The following is a 24,744-nucleotide window of genomic DNA, read 5'->3' on the forward strand; positions in this document are numbered from 1 at the left end:
TGTATGCCGAAGGATACCTCCAGGTCGATTCCGGCTCGGTTTTGGTGTTTCGCTCTCTCGGCGAGGGTGCCCTCGATATGTTACGGATTACGAGCTGTGCTGCTCGCTTCACACATATATTTATTTATTCATCTGTTATTATTATTGCCATAAATAAATGAACCCCAACCCAACCTCTCGGCTTCGGTTGTCGGTTCCTGTGGCGGCATTGCGTTGGTCGGTCCCCGGACCATCCCGCGTCGAATCGGTTTCTTTCCGACACACTCTGGCTGGTTCTGCATTTCAGTTCCACTTTATTATTATTATTTCTGATGTCGCTGAGCTGCGGTTGACGAGCTTGTCACGTACACGGCCAGGAGGGAGATACCGCCGCGCAGAGTTGGCGCGCACAACTGTCATTCTGGATTTAGAGCTCCGTTTCCAGCACGAAACGGGTCAACATGACGATAGCCGAATCGACACTTGGGATTATTATATCTGCGAGAGGCAGACCGTCAACACCGCCAAGTCGTGCGAATGACACATTTATGAAGAGCGGAGTGACCTCCCGGATGAGGTTGATGGTCAGATGATTTGGACCGAAGCGTCACGTTTGCGGTGTGGGGTTTTGGAAATGAATCAGCTCGATAGAAATTGAAAAAAATCATCCTGTAACATGGGATAATAAAGTGTCATGCTTTTTTAAATTTATTTAACTATTCTCGTCTTTAGAAAGGAAAGGGAAGTGGGGAGCTCCCTGGTTTGGGTTTAATGCATAACAATGATGTTACTTTAAAATTACTGTTACCAATCGAATCCCCGAAGAGTTCTGCAATGTACGCAATAGAATTAATCTTTTTAAACCATTTTGTAGAATTAGGGGTGCCTAACCTACTGGAACTAGGGACCAGTTTTAGTTTTGAAAGGCAGACGGCGGGCTGGATTAAATTTAAGTATTTTTCAGCCAAAAAAACATGAGTGCTTGTGGGTCATCAAACGCATATCAATGCGTACACAGAGAAAAAGAATTCCCAAAATCGTGAACAAGCGTTCATGAATTTGGGAACGAAGTGTTCAAATTTCATGGTACGTTTTTTCAAAACCGAAATCATCTTTATCTGAGCAAGTTCAATTTTGATGTTTTTCTTGATTTTCATGAGAAATTCGTTGCACCAATTTTAAATGATAGGAAAAATTGAATTAAAGGAAAACTACTTTTTTATTGAAAGAGTAACAAAGCTAAGCTTTTTATTGAAATAATATCGGGGAAATTCTCGTATGTTTCGCAGGTCTAACAGGTTTAGGAGTGAGCCCATCCAATTTGCAGAATTTCACTAATTATAAATCTAATTTTGCTAAATCTAAAATTCAACTATTTATCACTTGATTTCAGTTAAAACGCTTTTTATGACCTGTAATTTAATGTCAAAGTGCTGATATGGCAACATAAGAGGCACGATGGAATTAGATGCATTGATTTTGTTTGGAGTAGCAAATACTTGAATTAGACAAGTTTTTTCTTCCTTACTGAGGTAAGCTATATCCTGCTATGTATAAAAAATAACTTTTTACAAAAAGCTCGTAGACCCACCTTCATGTATACCTTTCGACTCAGAATCGAAAACTGAACAAATGTATGTCTTTCTGTGTGTTAGCAAAATTGTCTCTCAGTTTCCAGCACCACACTGGCTGAATCGATTTAAGCCAAACCGATCGCATTTGACTTGGTTCAGGATCCAGTTTCAAACTTTTTGAAGTCGATAGGTAGTTCAAAAGTTATGTATAAAATTGTTTTAGCAAATATCCGGATATTTGTAAAGTGGCCAGAAAACAACTCAAATCCCAGCTTATACATCGTTAGTTAGACTTTTCCAACGAGGCTTGAAGTATGAAGATTTATGAAACTATATCCGGATCCATCATCCGACCTATCATAGGATAGGTAATCAAACGAGTCTAGAAGTTCGAAGATCTGGTAACCCTGTCTCATGTTATCACCACTTGAAAGTTACAAGTACAATATTAAATCCGGATCACACTCATCAGTATAAAATATACATCCGGATCTATCATCCGACCTATCATTGGATAGGTAATCGAAAACATCTCAAACGAGTATTGAAACAAAGATTTGGCAACCCTGTCTCAAGTTATAAAGACTTAAGTGTGATTTACGTACATTTTTTGAATTTGATTGTCAGATTCTATCTCTGACCTATCGTTGGATGTATTGCAAGTATTAGTATCTCCTTATGCCTGATATGGACTTTGTTGCTTGAAGTTGATTCTTTACAATTTCGAAATAAATTATTAATTCATGAAAAACCAAACGAAAAAAGCTTTTAAAGACAGTTGAATTGATTTTTTCCCTCTACATTTATATTTTCAGCTGTTGTCGGATACCCGCGGGCAAATGTTTGGATGCCATGTTACTATCCGAATATTAAAAAAATATTTTTTTTCTCAGGGTGTGAACGTAAACAGCAAAGTTAATGGTTTGCTTTTAAATTTAATAACACGACAACGGGTACAGAGAGAGACAGAGCGTCGACACATCCCACCAGCAGTTCGCACGGTACAAGGCAAAAATACAAACATATGGCGCATACAAATTAACACTTTGTCCCCTCGGATTACAAGCCGGCTCTCTAATTGGGAATCGCACAACAAACGTCAATTTAGCACACACCCCATTTAGCGCAAATCCCCGCAATATCTCTGTGCGCCGGAAAACCCACCGTTATTGGATCCAATAAAACTCTCATTTCTATAAATATGATTTAGAAGGCATAGCCCTCCGTCTATATCTGGGCAATGCGATAAGACTTGCGTCCCTCGATGAGTGATCGACCTCGGGGCGTTTTTGGCTTGGCCAACCCCGTCGGGACCGTAAACGGAATCATTCCCGGGATAATGTTCCTATTTACCGATTCACCCTCACGCGCCGCACGTGAAAGCGCCACGTGAACCGGATTTTGGGAAGGGGTTCACCGTTGAAGGCTAAATCGAAAACAGGGGAAAACAACTCTCTTGTGCAAAACATCAAACAAAGGGGAGAAAAACAACAACGACCGGGTAAGCCACGTGTCAGTCACCGTGGCGCAGCCAACCAACCACCCACTCAATAAGGGAGGGGTGTCGCGAAGGACCGTGTGCGGTGGATGAAATTGACCTTTAATTAAGTGGCCTTTCACGAACGGCCGCCGCCACTGGCAGCACATCAAACACGAAACCGGCTGGTGCAATAATAAACTGGACCCCGGAATGGCACGAATCGGACAAAATGGAATTATTAATTTCGCTTTTTTTAAATTTTTATCATCAAAGAACTTCCTGGAGACTACAGTGGGGAATGACACTGACGTGACGTGGCGCAGGATCATGAAATTGAATTCATTCTTCAATCGAACGTAAGTGACCGCTTCCCTTCATACAAGCCTGCCGCACCGATCCAGGGTCAGGATAATTTTCGATTTTTGGAATATTTCTCAAACCGGATGCCTGTTATGCTGGACAGGTTAGGTAGGGCCTTCATTTTTGCTAGATTGAGTGTTTGGTTGAAATGATCCGGTCTTGTCAGGGCTGTAATTTAATTTGATGTGCTCGATTGGAGATGTCAGGGAAGTTGAGAATAACGATGAATCGTGAAGCAATCACATTTTAAATATTATAACGTAATTTTTACAAAGTAGTTTTCATATATTTGATAAAGATTATTGTTACAACTATCGCTATTGATCTTCCTGTTACATTTCTCTGTTAAAATTGCATCAACATTTCTGATATTTATCTTCATCAAACGACCAGTTGAGTTCCAATTGGTCCAGCAAGTGCTAAGAAAACTAAGAGACAATTTTCGTAATTTGTTCTTATACGGTTCTCTACTTAGTAAGAAAGCTACAATACTTACAAAATTTGTTATTTATATATCCTCTTTTAAGTTCACACTCTGTCACCCTTAAAAAGGGTACCAAATTTGTATTGATTTGGACATATCCTTTTAATAGGGGATGCCGAGTGAACATGAATAAAGGATGGAAAGTATCCATTTATGGTAAAAAGTGTAGAAAGTACCCTTTTGAGGGATAGTTCTGAAGTTGAGTACGCTTAGTGGGAAGATAGCAAAATTAAGTGGAAATTGAATTATATGGGTCCCGGTCAACTGAGTACACTTTTGGACTCGACCTTCACCGATTTGGACCAAACTTGGAGGGAACGTTTATCTATCGATAGTTAACAGAAATCCCAAGTTTGGTGCTGATTGGACCATCCCTCTATTTTTGGCACCGCCCTCTTTTGCACTAATATTATATTTTAACGTTTTAAGTATAAAAATTCAGTTTTGACCAATTGATTATATTTTTATTTTTTTTATTTTATCGCCATCGTGTTCCCCGGACAATTTTACATAATAATCAGTATAGACTTCAAACTAAAATTAACTATTGGCGAGATACCGCGATTTTACTGAAAAAAGTTTGATTTTGCACTGCACTCTGTCCTATGAATTCAAATCCGAAATAAGTTTCTCACATATAAAAACCGAATTATGCGAGATTCATTCCTTTTTGTTGAAAAGTACACCATGAACTTCCGAGTGAAATGTAAAAAATACAGACACATACACACACACACACACACACACACACACACACACACACACACACACACACACACACACACACACACACACATTTAAGTAAAGCAGTTAAAAGCCTTTTCGTGCACTTTAATTTTGGGTCGCGTTTTTGGGGTTCACCTGAGCAATCTTTAAAGTAGTTATGTGGATTTAAGATTCTTCTTGTTCCATCATTCCCTTGGTTAATCCATGTTATTTTGCCCACTGAATATGAATCTGCCCTCATAATTGAGCCAAGTGTCAGAATATAGATTTTTGGTAATGTTTTGGGCTTTTATAATGGATTATATGATTATTTTACAACAAAATTTACACACTTAGATTTTTCTACCGAACTTTTTTGAATTGGCAAGTTCAACAACTTTCTACAAGAGAAAAAAATCCCTAAAATATATGCCGGAAAAGTAAGATTTTCTGAAACACCCTAAATTTCAACCAAGGCAAAAGTTCCGAAGGCACCAAAGAGTTTGGCAAACTGTAAACCACGAAAAGTGCGAGTTTGTCTGTTTGTTTGGCATAGTCTAATACCTCCTTGATTGGACACTTTTACTGGACTTTTAGTATTTGGAAATTTACTTTGACTTTATTTTTAACTGAAATGACTATTTTTGGGAATAATCAGAGTATTTTGGGCATTTTTTTCAAAGGAAAAAGCTAGAAGCTAGACATCTAGTCAACGACATAACTTTAGTGTTGCAGAGACTGTTATTCATTTCAAACATTCATAAAATTTATCAGCTAATAGTCTTTTTATGCAGAAACATTTTCATAATAATCTGGCCACCACGCCTCGTTTGTCTGAATAAATCGCAAAAATGGATTATATGCCTTACACGCACAAAAATTATGTTAGTTTGAATCAACAAACCTGTTGATTCAAACACATATGTTAGTTTATGAAAGCAACAAACTAATTTTATAAATTAAACAATCGCATTTTATTGATTCCACAAACATTTTGTCAGTTTGGCAAACATATTTGTTGCCTTTGATTTGATTTTTCTCAACGTGTACTGAAAATTTTGAGTGTATATTTTTCACCCTCACTGAATTATAAAGATGGCCGAAGTGAAAAAGGACGCGAAATAGATAATGCCGAAGAATTTGGCAAGTTCGTAAGTTTTCATTATCTTCAGCATTGAATTTTGATAATAATGTGTTTTTCTTGTTTATCCAATCAGAGATTGTAACGAATCAAATATAGGATTACTGGTCCAGTTCCGGCGATGGTTCCTAGTTTCCTGCTGTTATCAGGTCCTTATTTATTTTACAAAATGTTGCTTTGAACAAATAATGCCGCATTGAACTATGCACGTTGATATTTATATTAAAATAATTGCATATTTTTCCAGCATTTTTCCCACATTGGATTCACCATTACGTCAGCCGAGAAAATTCCTGGCTGCAGTTGCGGGACAACAGAGTGTTATTCGTGGAATGTTGAGTGATTAATTTAGCAAAAATGTATAGTAAAAAGCTTAATGTGAAATGAATAAATAAATAAAACATAAACAAACAACACTGTCTTTAAAATACAGAAAAAGAAAAGAAGAAGAAAAACGTGTTAAACCAGATTATCAGTTTAATAAAATAGTTTATTCATTCGATAAACATGTTTGTTGAACCATCCCTCATGATAGTTGATAAATTGAAAATGTCATTTTTGGGTCATAACAAACATGTTTGTTAGATCCACAAAATTGTTAGTTTGAATTGGACAAACATGTTTGCTGGCCCTAAGATGACAGTCATGTTTGTGGAGTACACCCAACATTTTGCTAAGTTTACAATCGGATTTTTCTGCGTGTAAAAGTGTCCTAAACGTATATAAATAATGATTAAAAGTAAATCATTAAAATGCTTGAAAAAATATAACCGTAACCTTTGGACGAATGATTCACCCGACATTATGTAGTTGAATGGTCATACTTAAAGCCTATTGTATGGGGTTTTGCCCAAAATTGCCTAAGGCATTGTATAACGAGCTCGAAAACAAGCAAAATTATTTAAAAAATGTTATTTTTTCTTTATTGAAGGTGGACAAAAGCCCCCTTGAGCTGTATCTACTATTATTCAAGAAACTTTCTCAAAAAGTTTCAAAACCACCTATTATCGCATCAACAAGTACACAAAACTCAAATGATACAAAACGGGGACACTCTTAAAAAAACTCAATAAATTAATAAATTACTTTGGTATCTTCGACAAAGTTGTTTTTTTTTTTATATTACTGACAACTCTTTTGATCATTGTAATCCTCTAGGATCAAAAATTAACATAGTATCAGACAAAATCTGTTACCGTAAAACGGGGTGACTTTGATAGCCGGGGTGACCTTGATAGGTTTGAGATTTTTCCGCAAAATGAAGAGTACAATTAAAATACGTACAGAATTGTTTAGAATCATACTGACCGTGGTAGAGAAGTGTTCAAAGTATCTCAAAAAGAACTTTTCATAAAATTTTGAAAAGTTTAAAAAGTTAGTTTACTATAGTTAAGAAAATGTTGATGAAAGTCTTTATTTTAAACTTCTCAAAGTGTCATGATTTTTTCAAGAACTCGATTTTAAATCGGAAAACGGAATGCATTTACGGATTCTTTGGACAATTTTCCACTAGGTTAAATAAGTTTGTAAATAATAAATAATATATGTTTTTGAACACCTCCGTGTACGCACGAGTGCAAGCAGCAGTCAAGTGCTCAGTGCTCCATCGTTTTTTCGAAATTTTTCGCCGTAATATACCGTGATTTGCCGCGAGTTTGCTCCACCAGCATGCCAAGGGCCGGCCGTGGCCGTGGCAGTTCGAGTGCGGCCTCGAAAAACCCGCGAAGTTCGTCTACCGGCCGTGTACAAAAAGGTAAACAAACCAACGCCGCGTCGACCGCCATCGCGCCAGGGAGTATGTGCGCCAAAGGGTTTGACCCTAAGTTATTACACCCTAATTACCGTGTCCAGGGCCGCAGCCCTATAAGGCTCCGTTCAGCTACTTCCGGCAATCTGTCGACCGATGGCGCATCAACATCCGCCAACATTCCCACCAGTAACAAGTTCGCGAGACTGAGTGACGAGGAAAGCAACAACAACAACACCGACGGTAGCACTACCGACGACGACGACGACGAAGGTCGTGCACGGAAGAAAGTGATTTCGCCAAATAAAGTAATTACTCCAAAGGAACGACCACCACCACCAATTTTTGTTTTGGACACGTTGGCGGACGATGTTGACGAGCAGCTGGAAGGCCTCGTGTACTGCCTCAAAATAGGTAAATCGTCAGTGCAAGTGTTCACGTTTGACCAAAAGAACTTCGACCTGGTTGTGGAGAAATTGAAGCGTAAAAACTTCAATTTCTACACATTCGACCCCGTGCAGAAGACCGCTGTTAAGATCGTCTTGCAGGGGTACCAAGACCGCCCGACCTCCGTCCTCAAGGAGCACCTCTCGGGTGTCGGAATAACGCCGCGAGACATAAAAGTCCTCTCGCGGAAGACAACCGTCATAGGTACACACACACTGTACCTGTTGTACTTCGACCGCGGCACCGTCAAACTTCAAGACCTGCGGCGGACTAAGGCGTTGGACGGTTTTTGGGTAAACTGGCGGTTTTACTCAAAAAATCCGACGGACGCAGCGCAATGTCACCGATGCCAGAAATTCGGCCACGGCTCGCGGAACTGCAACCTCCGGCCCCGCTGCGTGAAGTGCGGTGAGTCACACCTCTCGGAGACGTGCGCACTGCCACGAAAGGCGGACTTGGGGGAAAACGCAGAACAAACCAAGCCGCGCTAAAGTGCGCGAACTGTGACGGCAACCATACCGGTAACTACCGCGGATGCGTCGCGCGCAAGTCCTACCTCGAGGAGCAGGAAAAGAGGTAAAAGAAAGCAGCAGCGTCCCACCCTCCTCAGCGAATTACGAGCGCTGCCGTTCCTGCAGCTGGACAGCGTACGGTTTCAGTGGATAATTCAGCGTTCCCTCCTGGTTGGGGGCGTTCGTTCGCCAGCGTGGTCGCTGCCGGTAGCGGCAATGCGGCCCAGCAAGAAGTCACCGGGGAAGATCTATTCACCCTGCCGGAGTTCTTTGCTCTCGCGGGGGAGATTTTGACGCGGTTTCGGAGCTGCCGGAATAAGGCGGAACAATTCCTCGCCCTTGGGGAGCTGATGATCAAGTACATCTATAATTGATTAAAATTCTCTGTGACCTAGTTTTAAGCTTTCTCTTTATCTATCCTTTTCTCATTGCACTTTCTGTAAGTTTTTCGAAAACTTTTTCTTACTCTTGTCTATCCAATAGTTATAAGTAATAATGCCTTCGATTGAACTACGATGTAACACACAGCTGAAAGGAACTCCAAAACCCTGTTATGTACCTAAATGAACTCATAGTAACTTGATTATTCACAAATAAACCCGAATTGAATTGAATAGCTCCCATCACTTATTTTGTTATTTTTTCTTTATTGAAGGTGGACAAAAGCCCCCTTGAGCTGTATCTGGTATTATTCAAGAAACTTTCTCAAAAAGTTTCAAAACCACCTCTTATCGCATCAACAAGTACACAAAACTCAAATGATACAAAACGGGGACACTCTTAATACAAACTCAATAAATTAATAAATTACTTTGGTGTCTTCGTCAAAGTTGTTTTTTTATATTACTGGCAATTCTTCTGATCATTGTAATCCTCTAGGATAAAAATTTAACATAGTATCAGATAAAATCTGCTTTTTTGTGAGGGTTTGTAAAAATGGTCGCAAAACTGGTACTCAACGCAAAGATAGAGCTTTAGCTTTTGCTACAAATTGTGGAAATTTGTTGCGCTACAACTCTGTCAAAAGTTAGAAATTCCATAGCCTGCTGTGATGAGTTTTTTTTTGAAAATAAATGATCGGTTAAGTTTTTCTTACATGGATTCCTTAAGCATAGTTCAAGATGACTTACTGTAGTTTGAAACATTTTTGAAATATTTTGTAAACAAAAATTACCAGCTCTTTTAAACAGGCTCAATTTTGGTCAAAATAAATATTTTAAGTGTTAAAATAAATTTCATATTCAACTTGTTATATTTTGAAAACAAACGTTCAAGTTTTATGTGAAATTGCTGAAACTTACAGACAGTGTTGCAAATGAGTGATAAAAAAGCTATCAATAGATTATCTCTGCACCAAAAATATCCGAGAGTATAGCGGCCGTCACTATAGCTTGTGAGATCTCTTCTTGTGTCTCGTGATTCCCAGCGATGTCATTCTCTCTCTATCACTCCTCCCCTTTTCCTCGACTATGCGCTCTCACCGCTGAGTCTCTCAATCTCTCCGAAAACTTCAATAAGAGAACGCAATGGCGATTAGGAACCGACCACGCATGACGTCCCGTTAAACTGCGTTTGCGAAAATGGATTTGTGGCGGCTTTTGTGGTTTAACGCTGTTGCGGTAGGATGATCGTGGAAGCGGGAATGAGAGAGAAAAGGAAAATGTCAATCGCGAGTGAGTAAACACGAAAACGTGTTCGGCTATGTTCGGCGCTGAGAGTTTCAATGAAGAGAGAAGAGCAGTTGTATTTGAGGCATGAATATTCAGGCGGGATAATTGTAGTTGCTGAGAGCTGATATTTTGATATTTTAACAACCCTGCTTACAGAAAATCAAAAGTTTTGATTGATAAGATGCATGTTGCTTAAAATTTTCAAAAAATGTTGATTGGAGGATCAAGTTACCTCTAATATTTGGAAAATGCCGGTTTAAATTATTTTTCAAAGGCTTGGCATGATCAAAGAACTTTTCTGATCAAATACCTTTATCAGCCAAACAAAGTGTCAGCTTTTAAATCATGCAAAAAGTTCATGCAGTTTTGTGATAAATTGATAGAGCTATCTAAATGTGCGATGCAAAAAAGGGGGGTCTAGTCTAACCACTATCCCCTAACTTTAAAAACCAACCCTAACCCCAACGAACTGATAAGCCTAAAATAAAGTCATATTCCAGAAAAGTGCAAACTTGCCCCGTCATTTCAAATGGGTGCTAAAGGTCACACAATTTCACAAGGTTTGCGTCACCCTGCGCCGACGTTAAATCCACACGCCAGCACTCACTAATCCTTAGTCGTATACTAAATGACGGATTAGCGATACCGCTGGTTGATACCCTCGACTTAGCGATGGCTTCGGGGTTGGAATTGGTCACCATCAAGCCACAACAAACGGAGATAAGCTAAGACCGGGAGGCTATAGAATACGTTTCCTATCACTTTTTTTTTGTTATTTTCATTACTGAAAGGCGTGTTACTCAACTACACACACACCTCGTGGCATGGAAGCGGTGTTTACTCTAATGAATGACGACCGAGTAATCGCTGGCCGGGGTTTCCTCGCCCGGGCTTATCGGCCGGCGGTGATGAACTCAACGAAGGCGACGACGAAGACGACTCACGCAATCGTATGGTCGTTGACGCTGTCTAATCTGCTCCGACGGATCGGAGGTCGATTGACGGCAATTCCTTGACGACGATGACCAGCTGATGGGGCTTGCGATGCGTCACTCGGCGGTTGATTACTGACGGAGTTGGGGATAAGCACGCTCAGATGGTAATTGGATTAGTTGGAACGGCTTGGCATCAGATGGTTGGTAACGTGACATTTTATTTAGAGTCTCCGTGAGTAGAAAATTCTTGTTTCTTTAATTTACGTGCATGAATTTGCTACATCGATTGAGTAAATGCAAAAGAAATTTTGCTCTTTAAAACGTGAGAATCATTAATTGAGCAGAAAAAGTTCCGTCTGTAGCAGTTTATTCCATGATCCAGAATGCAAAAGCATCTCATGAAAATATTACAGATAATCCCTAGGAAGACCTCCGGCTGCGAATAAATTAAAACAGTATTTATTAGCTATGCAAAAAGCATCCACGAAATTAAATGCACTCTCTCTCTCTCTCTCCGTGCATTCTGTTCCGTTGGCCCGAAAACTATTCGTACAAATATTCAACTTCATCGTTCATCTCTGGCTGGCCGAATCCAAGGCCGGACTTCGCAGTGTGCCATGCACAGACCGGAGATTATAATATTTTTGCCTGCAGCCGCAGTGGCAGTAGTCCGCATCCGTGCGGAGCACATTCCGACGACCAACCGGAGGGGGGGACCTTCTATGACCAGAACCCTCAACGATCTGTGGTGGTTTTGCTGTGGAACTCTGGGTGTACGGCAGCGCTATGGTCTCCAAAGAGGGAGATTGAGAGTAAGCATCGCGTGCACTGGAAATAAAAACGATGATTATTGCCGATTCAAAGAAAAATGGCCATCTCGCCGGCGACGGGGCATCTTGTTCTTCTCCGCGCCAGCCTAAAAACTAATGTTTCTGAAACAAAACATCAAGGATTTCGAGTAGCTGTGATGAAAAACTGTTGATTTTCAGGCAGTTAGGCAGATTTCATGCAGTTTTTCGTTGTTGTTTTGCAAACCCCTAAGGTTTTCATGCAGATTTTTGTTGACGAAATATTTTTTGGTTTGATTTTCGAGCTGCGCCGAGAAGAAACCGACGGAGCCTTTGGACACGTTTCATTTATTCGGCAATAATCATATTTTCTGCATTTTAATGAGGGGCGTTTTTACAGTCGGTTACGAGAGCGAAATAAATTTGTGGACTTTTAACCAGCGGAGCCAAGAGCTTTGTCCCTTGGTTTGGGTCCATTTCAGAGGACCAGCAGCCAGCAGTCGCATCAGTGGAGTGGGTAGTCCAGAAGCTGTAGATGTGGATCTTGCACACTGCGTTCTTTTTGCTGGGGGACAAATCTTGCAAATGCAAAAATTGAGTTAAGGACGTCATTTCGTCGTGATCGTGCTATCTGTTCGCACGTCGATTTTGGATCAAATTGAGTTAAGAACGCCATTTTGTGCAGCTCTCAATGCCTCACCTTTTGACTTTTACAGATCCCCAAAATTTGATTTCAATCCTGAGACATTCAATAAAAAGCGGAAAACTCCGTGGATTGTTGTCACTTTTCATATGAAAGAAGTTTCGATCTGATCGTGTTATCTGACACACCCTGAAAATTGCTGCAAGTGCGACAACTAACCAAAGGGAATTTAGTCAGAAGCAGTTTGACACACGCACTTGTCCGACTACTGTCAACATTTTTAATTATAACTCGGGACTCGGACAATGCACAAAACGCTCAGCCAAATAAAACGTGTTTGTTATTGTTTACATTGCGTGCTCTACTTTTTATTCAAGGCCAAACATTAAAATGCCTTTTTTTGGAACGTCAAAAAGTGTAAGATTAAAAAAAACGTCGATATTGTACAGTGAGTCAAATATTTGTCCGTACCCCCCCATACGGAAAATGTTTGTGATATAAAAGTTCATAAAATACGACCAAAGTACCATGTTTTATACATCAATCGACGCGGCAGAATGTCCTCTTTAAGACACTGTCATTGGATTTGCAAAAAACTTTTTCTTAAAAAATACAAAAATAGTTTACTGAAAATAGTCAAAAAAAGAGGTCAAATAATTGTCCGTACCCCTAATAAAAGTACAAAATCTGATCGATTTAAGTGAATTCATTTATGAAATGTTGTTTCTGTGTCAAATACTAGTACCTCTAGCCAGTTTGTGACAACTTTGAACTTCTGATAACTTTGTTAAGTTAGTTTATATTAAAAATTGGTTTAAATTTAGTTTTTTTATGTAAAACTTATCAAAACATTAGTTTATAAACAACTATTTTTATAAAATTGCTATTTTATGTTGTAAGAGTCTCTATTGAACAAGTTTTAACAATATTTGTTCGAAATATACATTGTTTTCATCTTTTTTATTGACATTTTTCGACCAAAAATACTGTTTCGGAACAATACCGTTAAACAATCCGGATTGTCCCGGAACCGGTTTAACCCCTCGGAGGGAAATTTTGTGGTGGTCAGATAGAGGACAAAAAAACCCACCTCTTGCAATTTGAAGCATCCAATTTCGTCCACTACAGCCCGATTACGAGTCCCTAGTCTGAAATTTGAAATTTTCAAATTCCCCAAGCAAAACATTCTGACCCAGGCCGGTACAGAAATTCTCAGCACGGAAAGTGAAAATTTCAAATTTCAGTCTAGGGACTCGTAATCGGGCTGTAGTGGACGAAATTGGATGCTTCAAATTGCAAGAGGTGGGTTTTTTTGTCCTCTATCTGACCACCACAAAATTTCCCTCCGAGGGGTTAAACCGGTTCCGGGACAATCCGGATTGTTTAACGGTATTGTTCCGAAACAGTATTTTTGGTCGAAAAATGTCAATAAAAAGATGAAAACAATGTATATTTCGAACAAATATTGTTAAAACTTGTTCAATAGAGACTCTTACAACATAAAATAGCAATTTTATAAAAATAGTTGTTTATAAACTAATGTTTTGATAAGTTTTACATAAAAAAACTAAATTTAAACCAATTTTTAATATAAACTAACTTAACAAAGTTATCAGAAGTTCAAAGTTGTCACAAACTGGCTAGAGGTACTAGTATTTGACACAGAAACAACATTTCATAAATGAATTCACTTAAATCGATCAGATTTTGTACTTTTATTAGGGGTACGGACAATTATTTGACCTCTTTTTTTGACTATTTTCAGTAAACTATTTTTGTATTTTTTAAGAAAAAGTTTTTTGCAAATCCAATGACAGTGTCTTAAAGAGGACATTCTGCCGCGTCGATTGATGTATAAAACATGGTACTTTGGTCGTATTTTATGAACTTTTATATCACAAACATTTTCCGTACGGGGGGGTACGGACAAATATTTGATTCACTGTATTTAGTTGCATTTTTACCAACCTGATGGCAAGATTGTCAAATCGTATGCATGGACCGCGACAGATTGTCAAATCGTATGCATGGACCGCGATACTCACATTGGCTGGACCGCAGACCCCACTTTTTGGTCGCATTACCCTTGCGACGCTTAATATAGGGTAAAAGTGTCAAAATATGTGCAATTGAGGAAAGTTTTTTTTTGTGTAAAGTTATAAAAAGAAAATTTAATCAATAAATTTTAATATGCTTTTTGAAAAATAAGCGAATAAATAAAATAAAATATCATCCAGCCTTTTTGCAGATGAAGACACTTGAGTTTCTACAGGGAAATAACTTATAAATGAAAACATGTTAGTAAAAAAAGCCGTTCCCGTGTATCATGTTTGCATGTTTAATATGATACACACCAATGTCAACAATGCCTTCTAAAGGATACGATACACTTCGTTTTCTTTAGTAAGAAATTGAATCCAGAAAGGAAACGATCACCAATTGTGTTGATCCAAACCAGGAATTTTACTACCGAACTTTCACTTATAAGCCGGAAACGTTACCACTAGGCTGTACGAACAAAAATTAAACCAGGCAATATTTTTTCAAAAACTTATTTTAAAATTTACCCATAAATGGCCTGTATACCTTATTTTGCGCAACCAGTTTGCGGAACGTTAACCCTATATATTGCCACCAGTCTGATTATTATCAATCAACTTCTTTATTGTTTTCCCATGAATAAAATGTTGTATTACTCTTAGGAGTTTGATACGTTGAAAATATGAAGGTAAAATAGTCCCAAAATTCTTTATCTAAATCTTAATCTATATAATCCACATCTAAATCTCATTTAAATGTATGTAAACGCTGTCCCATTGATGGATAGTTAATCGAAAGACCTTTCCAGCGAGTTCAAAACATTGAAGATCTGGCAACCCTGCCTCGAGTTATGACCACTTAAGTGACCATTGTGTGAACTTTTTTGAAGCCGGATCTCACTTAAGTGTATGTAAACGTTGTCCGCATCCATGGTCCGACCCATCCTTGGTTAGGTAATCGAAAGACCTTTCCAACAAGTCCAAAATATTGAAGCTCTGGCAACCTTGCCTTGCGAAATGGCCACTTAAGTGATATTTGTGTACTTTTTTATTCCGGAATAGATGAAACTTGTATCCAAACCCATCATATCACCCACTGTTGGTAAAAAGTGAGGAAGGCTTCAACCAAATAGGTGGATTAAGCTAGTTTTTTATATAATCAAATTATTTCGGTATTGAGTCCGTAAGTTCAACAATTTTCGAATAAGAAGACTACAAGGTTGCTATGTACCCTTAATAATGTAGCAATGAGGCTCATTTTGGCTCTCATAAGACTACTCATTAGATTGGTTTAATCAAAAAAGTGATTGATTTGCTCTCAAAGATGACTGAGTTCCCACTTAAAAAACTTCATTCACTTGATTGGATGACTAGGTAGACATACGATCTACCGGAAAGTGGTTCAAATTCAGAATCGGAACTCCGTTAGGGGAAGGTGGGGCAAGACGACCATATGGGGCAAGAGGAACAATCGCTATTACGGCCGTAATTTTTACAATTTTGATTATTTCCAGTATGAGGAATTGTTGCTAGCAATGCAATTAGCTGATTCTACTACCACATAACCGCCAAAACAACGTAAACGCCAAGGGACATAAGATTTAGTGAAGTTTTTTCAAAACCTTTGTTTTCTTATAATATTTGGAAAGTACAAAATAAAGCTTAGGGTTCGTTTTAAGGCTCATTTGATCAAAATGCTATTTTTCCTAGATTAGTAGTGTCAATACCAATGACTTGAACCTATTATAAAGTATGATTTTACATTTAGTTATTTTTGTAGAGAGCTTTTTTTTTTTAAATCTTGTTCGGGTGGGGCAAGTGTACCATATGGATTTTTAGTATGGAAAAAAAACGAATTGCTGCAACAACATATTTTATTGGGAAATAAATACATTTAAGTACTTAAAAACTGATAAACAATTGATTAAAAAAATTGTCCATGCAAAATATAGTGATATTATGAAAATTTCATTTTTTTTCATCTAAGTAATATTTTTTTTGTAAAAACGATCAAATTTTTAGTAAAATATTATTATTTAATCTAAAAATGAAAGAAACGTTTCAAATACATTCTAATCTGATGTATCTAAGTGATAACAGTTCAATTGTTAGCAAATTAACATGTTGTTTTATGCATTGTTCCTCTTGCCCCAACGGGTTGTTCGTCTTGCCCCACTAGTTGAGAAGAACGTACGGAAAATCAAAATTTTTAAAATCAATTTTTTACATTGAAAAATAGGATTTTTTAAAAACTTGTTCTATCAAAGTCTTAGTCAAGACCTAGAATAAGATGATTATAAAAAATCCGACAGATTTTTTAACGTTTTTGATGGGTTATAACGAGCATTTCCTTAGCTTGTTACACTTGCCCCACTTTCCCCTATTTATTTTATCTATTTAAAGTTTTTTTTTATTTAATTTTTTTATATTTTCATGGAGACACACTGTACTTTTACTCTGCGTGTATGGGAAAAGATTAAGAAGTATCGTATAACTCAATTAAAAAAAACACTTCAAATTAAAAATTACTTAAGAGGCTTAAGCCCACGAATGAATTATTTTTTGATGTTTGAAAGAAAATCCCAAGCCCCTTTTTACAACATAATATATTGGTAATAATTTGGTATTGACATTTAATCACTCAAAGTTAAATTCCTTTAATATGAATCGGGATTTTTTTTTATTAATATGTTTTAGGCCACTAAAGAAGGCCATCAAAATTTCAAAAAATATTTTAGTTGCAAAACTGCAATCAAAATGCCTTTATTTTTTTATGAAATGCTCTATTTTCAAGTAACAGGTATTTTTTTTAATAGTGTTCAGTTCCTTGATTATTTACATTTCCAAAAGTTAATGAAATTTCCATTTTTTTTTTCGGACATCGTTGATCGGATTGCTGGTTGATGAGATACAGCCTCGGTCTAAATATTGTGAGAAATGTTTTTTTCAGTATCTATTAAGCCCTTTATTTTTCAACTAGCGATATCACGATAAAATCATGTTCGACGGCAAATTTAATGTTGTATTTAAAAATGGTTTAGAAATTTGATTTGACAATATTTTTGATTTTTTTTCTCCAAAATTCACAATTTACAATAATTTCAGTACCGTAAACCGGGGTGACTTTGATAGAATTTCAATTTGTTTTTGTAAAAAATTTTTCTCAAGATTATTATTACTCAAGATTATTATTATTTTTATATTTTTAAAACATGTACTTGGGTAGGCCACACAAAGTCCATGCACTATTTTGGAAAAAAAATTTGGAAAAGTGTTTAGAAAAATAGTTACGTAAAAAATTCTTAGTTTAAATTCCGGGGTGACTTTGATAGTCATAGTTTTTCTTGTCAAAATCATATTTAAGATGTTCAAACTTTATTTGTACGTTAAATGTACCATCACTAAAGTAGCTGATATAGTTTTTAAGAAAAAAAATCAATGTTTATATTTAGTTAACTAAGTTTATAAGCTTTTTAACAAAAAACATATAAATTTTGGGTAAAATTGTTAAAAAGTCAGAACTTTACCTGAAATTTGTAAAAACTAGTTTTGTTTATAAAATTATCGATTTATATTGCATTTTATACTGAATTCGAAGCATGAATCACAAGTTTTCACATTTTACATGAAATTTGTTCAACTGAGATTGCCTATAAATTTGGAGATTTTTTTTAATTGTGTATTAAAAACACATATTATTTATTACTTAAAAACTTATTTTACCTTCTCCTAGTGGAAAATTGTCCAAAGAATCCTTAAATGCATTCCGTTTTCCGATTCAAAATAATGTTCATTGAGAAAATCATGACACTCCGAGAAGTTTTAAATAATGACTTTCATCAACATTTTCTTAGTTATAGTTTACTAACTATTTAAACTTTTCATTTTTTTATGAAAAGTTCTTCTTTAGGTACTTTGAACACTTCTCTACCACGGTAAGTATGATTCTAAACCATTCCTTACGTATTTTAATTGTACTCTTCATTTTGCGGAAAAATCGCAAACCTATCAAAGTCACCCCGGCTATCAAAGTCGTTTTACGGTACCAGATTTTGCAGCATCTCAAAAGCTGGAGCCAAAGATGCCTATTTCAATCCCATAAAACAGGTCAACAAATCTCGAAAAACAAAACATACATATTTTTGGATTCCATTCTTTAGTGGTATAAAGTCTAATAGATAAATCAGGAATTTTGTCTACTTTTTCTGAAAAGTCTTAACATCAAACTACCAAGCTCGAGAAAAAGGGGGAATTTCCTTGAGAGTTTAGGTGTTAATCATAACCTAAAACTTTGTCGAAGAAACCAAAACGATCAGAAAATCCCTTATCAATATAATCAAGATATTAACACGCACATTCTGTATGAACAACCCGCAACATTGTATGGACCCTTGTATGTAAAAACTAATGATGCAAATTGGCTTTTAAGACGTAAAGGAATGTCGGGACCCGTGGTGTAGGAGTAAGCGTGGTTGCCTCTCACCCACTCGGCTTGGGTTCGATCCCAGAAGGTCCCGATGGCATTTTTCGAGACGAGCTTTGTCTGATCACGCTTTCCGTCGAATGGGGAAGTAAATGTTGGCCCCGGTCTAACCTAGAGGTTAGGTGGTTAGCTCAGTCCAGGTGTTAGGAGTCGTCCTGTCTCGGTGGAGTCGCTGGTAGGCAGTTGGACTCACCATCCAAAGGTCGTCAGTTTTAATACCGGGGTGGATGGAAGCTTAGGTGTAAAAAGAGGTTTGCAATTGCCTCAACAAACAAGCCTTCGGACACCTAGTTTCGAGAAGGAATCTCGCAATCGAGAACGCCATTGCTGTATTTATTTTATTTATTTTACATCAGGGAATGTTTTGACAAGGTTTCATTCAAATAAAAAAATACAATGAAAAGTTGATTTTGAAGAAACGCACAATTTTGCCCATATAAGTAATTAGAAATGGTTGAGAGTAAAATAACTTTTTAGATGAAAATTAAATGCATTCTCATAAATGATGAACAGAAAAGGTCTTCGGATTCGTTAATGTTAATCTAAGCTGGCACCACAAAATGCAGAACCTAAATTTTAGTTTAATCTATTCTTATGAATTGATAGTTATTTATTGGTCACAATAAATAGATTTTGTCTTATTTTACGAAAAAAAAATAAAAATCTTCATTAATATTTATTTTTAATTTATCGGAATTTTCACCTATTTAATTGTTAAATGACAGTTATTAAAGAATGTTTCACTTGAAGTCCTTTAAATCGATTTTAACCGTATGTTTCAAAACATAACATCACTGTCCACTGCCCTCACCAGGGTGGGTGCAAACTTGGTGTGAGTATGCTTACGACTGCCAGCATCGCGTCCTTCCTCCCGCGGGAGGAACAGACACAAATGGGGCAACTTTTGCTACTTTAATCCCCCGAACTGCTGAGGAAGTACTTTTGCAAGATTTTAATACCGCCAAATTCCGACCGTAAAATTCCTCCCTCGGGCGATGAAAATTTCTTTCCCACCCCCGTATTTTTAAGTACTGAGTCACACGGAAATGTTGGCAAAAGTGCTGCCGGCAATGCGCCGTACACTTCTTCTCTGGAGCGCACACTAAATTGTTCCGAAGTGTTTCACTTGAATGATACTCGTGTGCTTCGGTGCCAACGTTCTGTATAGTTCTGTGAAGTTCTTCTGCCCGGGATGGGAGGGTTGGGGGGACCTTTTGAGAGCCGTGGCGTGGTGAGGACACTCCCTTGCACAAAACCCCGGGAATGAATTTTATGGCCCCCAACGTAAAAGTAATGGTCAAAACGGGACCAAGCTCTAGGAACGGAACAGCTGCCCTGGCCCCAGAGCATCGCCATCCATCCGTCCTATAGGAAAGGAGGCGAAGGCAATAAAGTGTAAAATCTACAAAATGCTAAATTACATTAATTCAGTGTGCGGGACGTGTCTGGCCGAGGAGTGAACTTTTGCGAATACGATCAACGGATGACGACGTCGGATTCTTCTGGGAACCAGCAGCAGCAACATCAACACGGTTGTTTGAAGATTGCCTTGCAAAGCGAACGAAACGTGCATAGTTTAGTGCACTGCATACCAATTTAGAGACGTTTTGTGCTTTGCTCTGTTTGTCAATTTGGGGAGGCTTTTGTCCAAGCGCAGAGGATGTAAATTTACGAGGACAATGTTCGGACAGAGTTTAATGACATTGTTCAAGGAAACTACGTATTTTTGAAAAAAATCAATATTTTTTTCTTTACAACATGGGTATCACATGATGGGGATTTTTTTCAAACATTTCGAAAGTAATAACCCATTTTTATAAATACTTATAATTTTCACAAAAGTACGTATTTTCGAAAAAAATAATTAAAATTTCATTTCTTTATAATATGGCTGTCAGATGATTTGGATTTTTCATACATTTTGATAGAAATAATATTTTAGGTGATGTTCTAAAAAAAATCACAAAACTACGTATTTTCGAAAAAAATACTAAAAATTTCCGATTTTAACAATATGGGTATCAAATGATGACTGATGAATGAAAAATGATCGGAAATTTTCATACATTTTGATAGCAATGATATTTTTTTAAATACTAATAATTTTCTCAAAACTGAGTCTTTTCTGGAAAATACGTAGTTTTGTGTAAACTTAGAATATTTAAATTCATATTATTAGTATCGGAATGTATGCAAAATTCACAATCAATTGATACCCCTATTTTAAAATCTATAATGTTAAATAGTTTTTCAAAAATACGTAGTTTTGTGTACATTTTGAGCATTTTCAAAACAAAATTTTATTGTGGTTTGGTTAAACGTTTTAGCAGAATGCATTACTATGAATACAAAGAGACGAGTTGTTCCTTTTAATTCCGATATATCGACGCTGTCGTGCTATCTTAACGCAACCACCATTTCGACGTTCCGAGAAAAACGCATTTTAATATTTGACCTTGAATAAACAAAAACTAGAGCACGCAATGTAAACAATAACAAACAAGTTTTGTTTGGCGAAGTTTGGTTGAAGTTAGTTGCTGGAGTTCCGGGTTATAAATACAAATGTTTACGGTAGTCTAACTTGTACGTGCGTCTAACGCGTTCTGATCTGAATTCCCTTTGGCCAGTTGTCGCACTTACATCAATTTTCAGGGAGTGACAAGATAGCACGACATGATTGAAACTTCTTTCATATGAAGAGCGACAACAATGCACGGAGTTTTTTTTGTTTTTATTGAATATCTCAGGATTGAAATCGAATTTTTGGGATCTGTAAAGGTCAAAAGGTGAGGCATTATTAGCTGCACAACTCTAAACTTCCAACTCAATTTGGCCCAAAATGCACGTGCGTCAAGTTAGCACGACGGCGACGATATATTTTAATATCTTGACAGATACGTATTTTGTATACTACTTGCAGACTTCATCAGTGTTCTGTTCTCGACCTACGCTGTGTTAGGGTGGTCCGAAAAATAGCCATTTTCGTCGATTTGCGCAAAAACCACATTTTTCAAAAGATAAAGAAAGGCTTTTATGGAGAAATAGTTAGAAGTTTCAAATATCTAGCCTAAAATGCTGTTTTGAAGGTCTCGGGACCAAAGAGCCTGTGTCCGAAAATATTTTTATCGGATTCTCTTTTTTTTACCTATAAAAATGTAATATTTTTCAAAAATACGTAGTTTTGTGAAAAAATTTTATTTCCCAAAAATATTATGATTATTGAAATGTTTGAATAATTTCCGATCATTTGTTACCCATATTGTAAAAAACTGAAATGCTCACTTCATTTGTGTAATTTTTCGATCTTCAACTGAAAAGTTACAAAACATCAAATTGTGGAGGGATGAATTTATAACAGTACGTTGGGTATGGCGTTTTTGTGATACATATTTCACTGGAATAGCTAAAAATACTTTTGAATGCTTTCATGTCGTAAAGAAGCTTATGACACAATTGCGGCTTCAATATTGCATTCAGAAAGAAATTCCCTGAATAAGCATTATTTCAGTCAGGCTCCGACCACCACTGAATTATATGAAAAATGTTGCCCTTCGTTGGAAGTCATTTGTCGGTTGAGTTTCAATGAGCAAATGCAAAGAAGCTTGCAGTGTTTTACGTAATCGTGATTGTTGACACACCCTTACCACCCATCAGGAGGAGGTAGACTGTGAAGCATAAATTTCAACCTCAAGAATTTGCCTGGTGTGTGAAAATGGCTTCTACCTACTTGCGGAGGAGGCCGGTTCCATGACAAATTCTGGGGAGCAGCTTTCCCAACGCCAGGAGGAGTCGTAACTGTTGGGGAAAGTTTTACGTGAGCAGACTTTATTGAATTTTTCCATTTTGCTCTGGTAAGTTCCACCACTTACTTGGAAAGACGGGAGCGGGTGTGGGCCATTGGAAGGAAGCTACCACCAACTCGTAGCTTCCGCTCGCTTCCGTTTCCACTTATAAAAAGAGCACTGCGAGAGCTCGGTTCTCGGAAGAGTGATGCTGGCTGGCAGCGATGCGGTTGCACGGTTCCTGGAACACCGAGTCCTCTCGAAGCCCGCAAAGGGTGGTGGGAAGGGGAAATATGGCCACTTATATGTAGTTTTATGAGTTTTATGGAAAATTCCAAAGCATTCCTGGCCATTTCTTCTCGTTTCGCACACTTGCGGTGGTGAAAGTATACACCCCAGCAGAATTTGCTGAACGACGGGGGCAATGTTCGTCAATGGAATGAAAAGTTTTTCAAAAAACTTGTATGCAGCGCGTGTGAGGAGGGGTTTCCGAGAGTTTGGTCGTTTGTTGTGAAATGGGATGAAAAACAATAAAAGTTTTTTTTGGGTGGGGTGGGCCTTACTTTATTAAGTTAATTTTCCATTGGAATTGTGGTTGTTTTTCGGAAGCATTCCCTGCGGAACACCAGTTTGTATGGAATGGGCTCATTTCGGGAAATTTAATTTCGTAGTAGCAATTTCGTTGCAATATGCTTGCTTTTCAGAATATATACTGGGTAGCACATACTGGATACTGGATAGCACATTGCATCGAAATTGCTACTATGAAATTAAATTTCCCGAAATGAGTCCATTCCATACAAACTGGTGTTCCGCACTATGACTGTTATTTTATTATCTTTATGGTTGTTGTTTAAATTTTAATATAAAATATTTTACTCTAATATAAAACTCACACCTTATGCTATAATACTTATTACTACTGCCATTTAGCGTTCTCTAATCGAGGCAGCCAATTGAGCCAATTGGCAGAGAAATTAGAAAAGTGATTCTTTTGGCGGAATTTAAAAAACTATATTTCAATCTTATTTTTTTTCGAAAACCTTTTTTAATTTTTTTTCAAAGTGACCCCGTTTGTTTGACAACAGTTGGTGTCAAACCATCGGGGTTTGAGTGTACCGAGGAATACTACATGTATTAGGATTGCATGTTTTAATTTTGTCTCTTAAAAATGAAGATTGTATATTTTCAATACTTTACATAAAATATAAAACTTTTATAACACTTTGAAAAATGTTTTGTTCAAAGGTATTCATGCCTTAAAATATGTTAGTATGTTACAAAAATAAAGAAACCAGCATAGGAAATTCAATTTAAAGAGACCTAATTCGAAGATTATGTTCTAAGGTTTTATCTTCAGTAGATTTACTCGATTCTTAAAGCACCCGAAAACTCTGTTCCCAACTTTGAAATAATCAGCTGTTAAAAGGTAGTCCACATCTCAGCTAAGGATAGTAACTTCACACAAGTAATGCTTCACCAACGAAATAAATGAAATGAATTTAAAGAGATAACTTTTTATTTTGAATGGTTTTGTGCTATTTTGGGCGTAACTATTTCCTTTTTTGTTGAGTTCAACACCAACAACTTGGCGTGGACGCAAAATATGTATTTCAGACGCCATAATGTATCTCAGCCTCGCATTCAATTTTGTTTTGGCTTTCCAAATTTTTATCAAACTGGGCTTCTTGAGCGGTCAAATGTTGCTTACCTTTAGACCTTTATTTTTTTTTGACAATTAAATTAAAAAAAGGGATTAAAACAAATAAATTTATTGTTATTTTTTCTTAAAGGACCTGTAAATGAACAATTTTTGAGGTCGGATTGACCCGGACGTTGGGAACCCTTGGGTTATACCTTTTTATAGATTATTATAGAGATTCTTCCAACAAGAAAACTAAAAATATGTTTGTTAAGCACATCAACGATGAAATGCGGGTTTAAATCTGGCGTTTCATCTATTTTCCACCCAAGT

The 24,744-nt window shown here is 37.2% G+C and overlaps 1 protein-coding gene across 10 annotated transcripts in view; it reads right to left on the reverse strand.

Moving 5' to 3' along the window:
• Window positions 1-24,744, reverse strand: part of LOC120423423 (mpv17-like protein) — a 221,598-nt gene that overhangs the window by 12,253 nt on the left and 184,601 nt on the right. The window lies entirely within an intron of this gene.

Source organism: Culex pipiens, chromosome 1, assembly GCF_016801865.2.
Source record: "Culex pipiens pallens isolate TS chromosome 1, TS_CPP_V2, whole genome shotgun sequence".
Taxonomy (NCBI): Eukaryota; Metazoa; Arthropoda; class Insecta; order Diptera; family Culicidae; genus Culex; species Culex pipiens.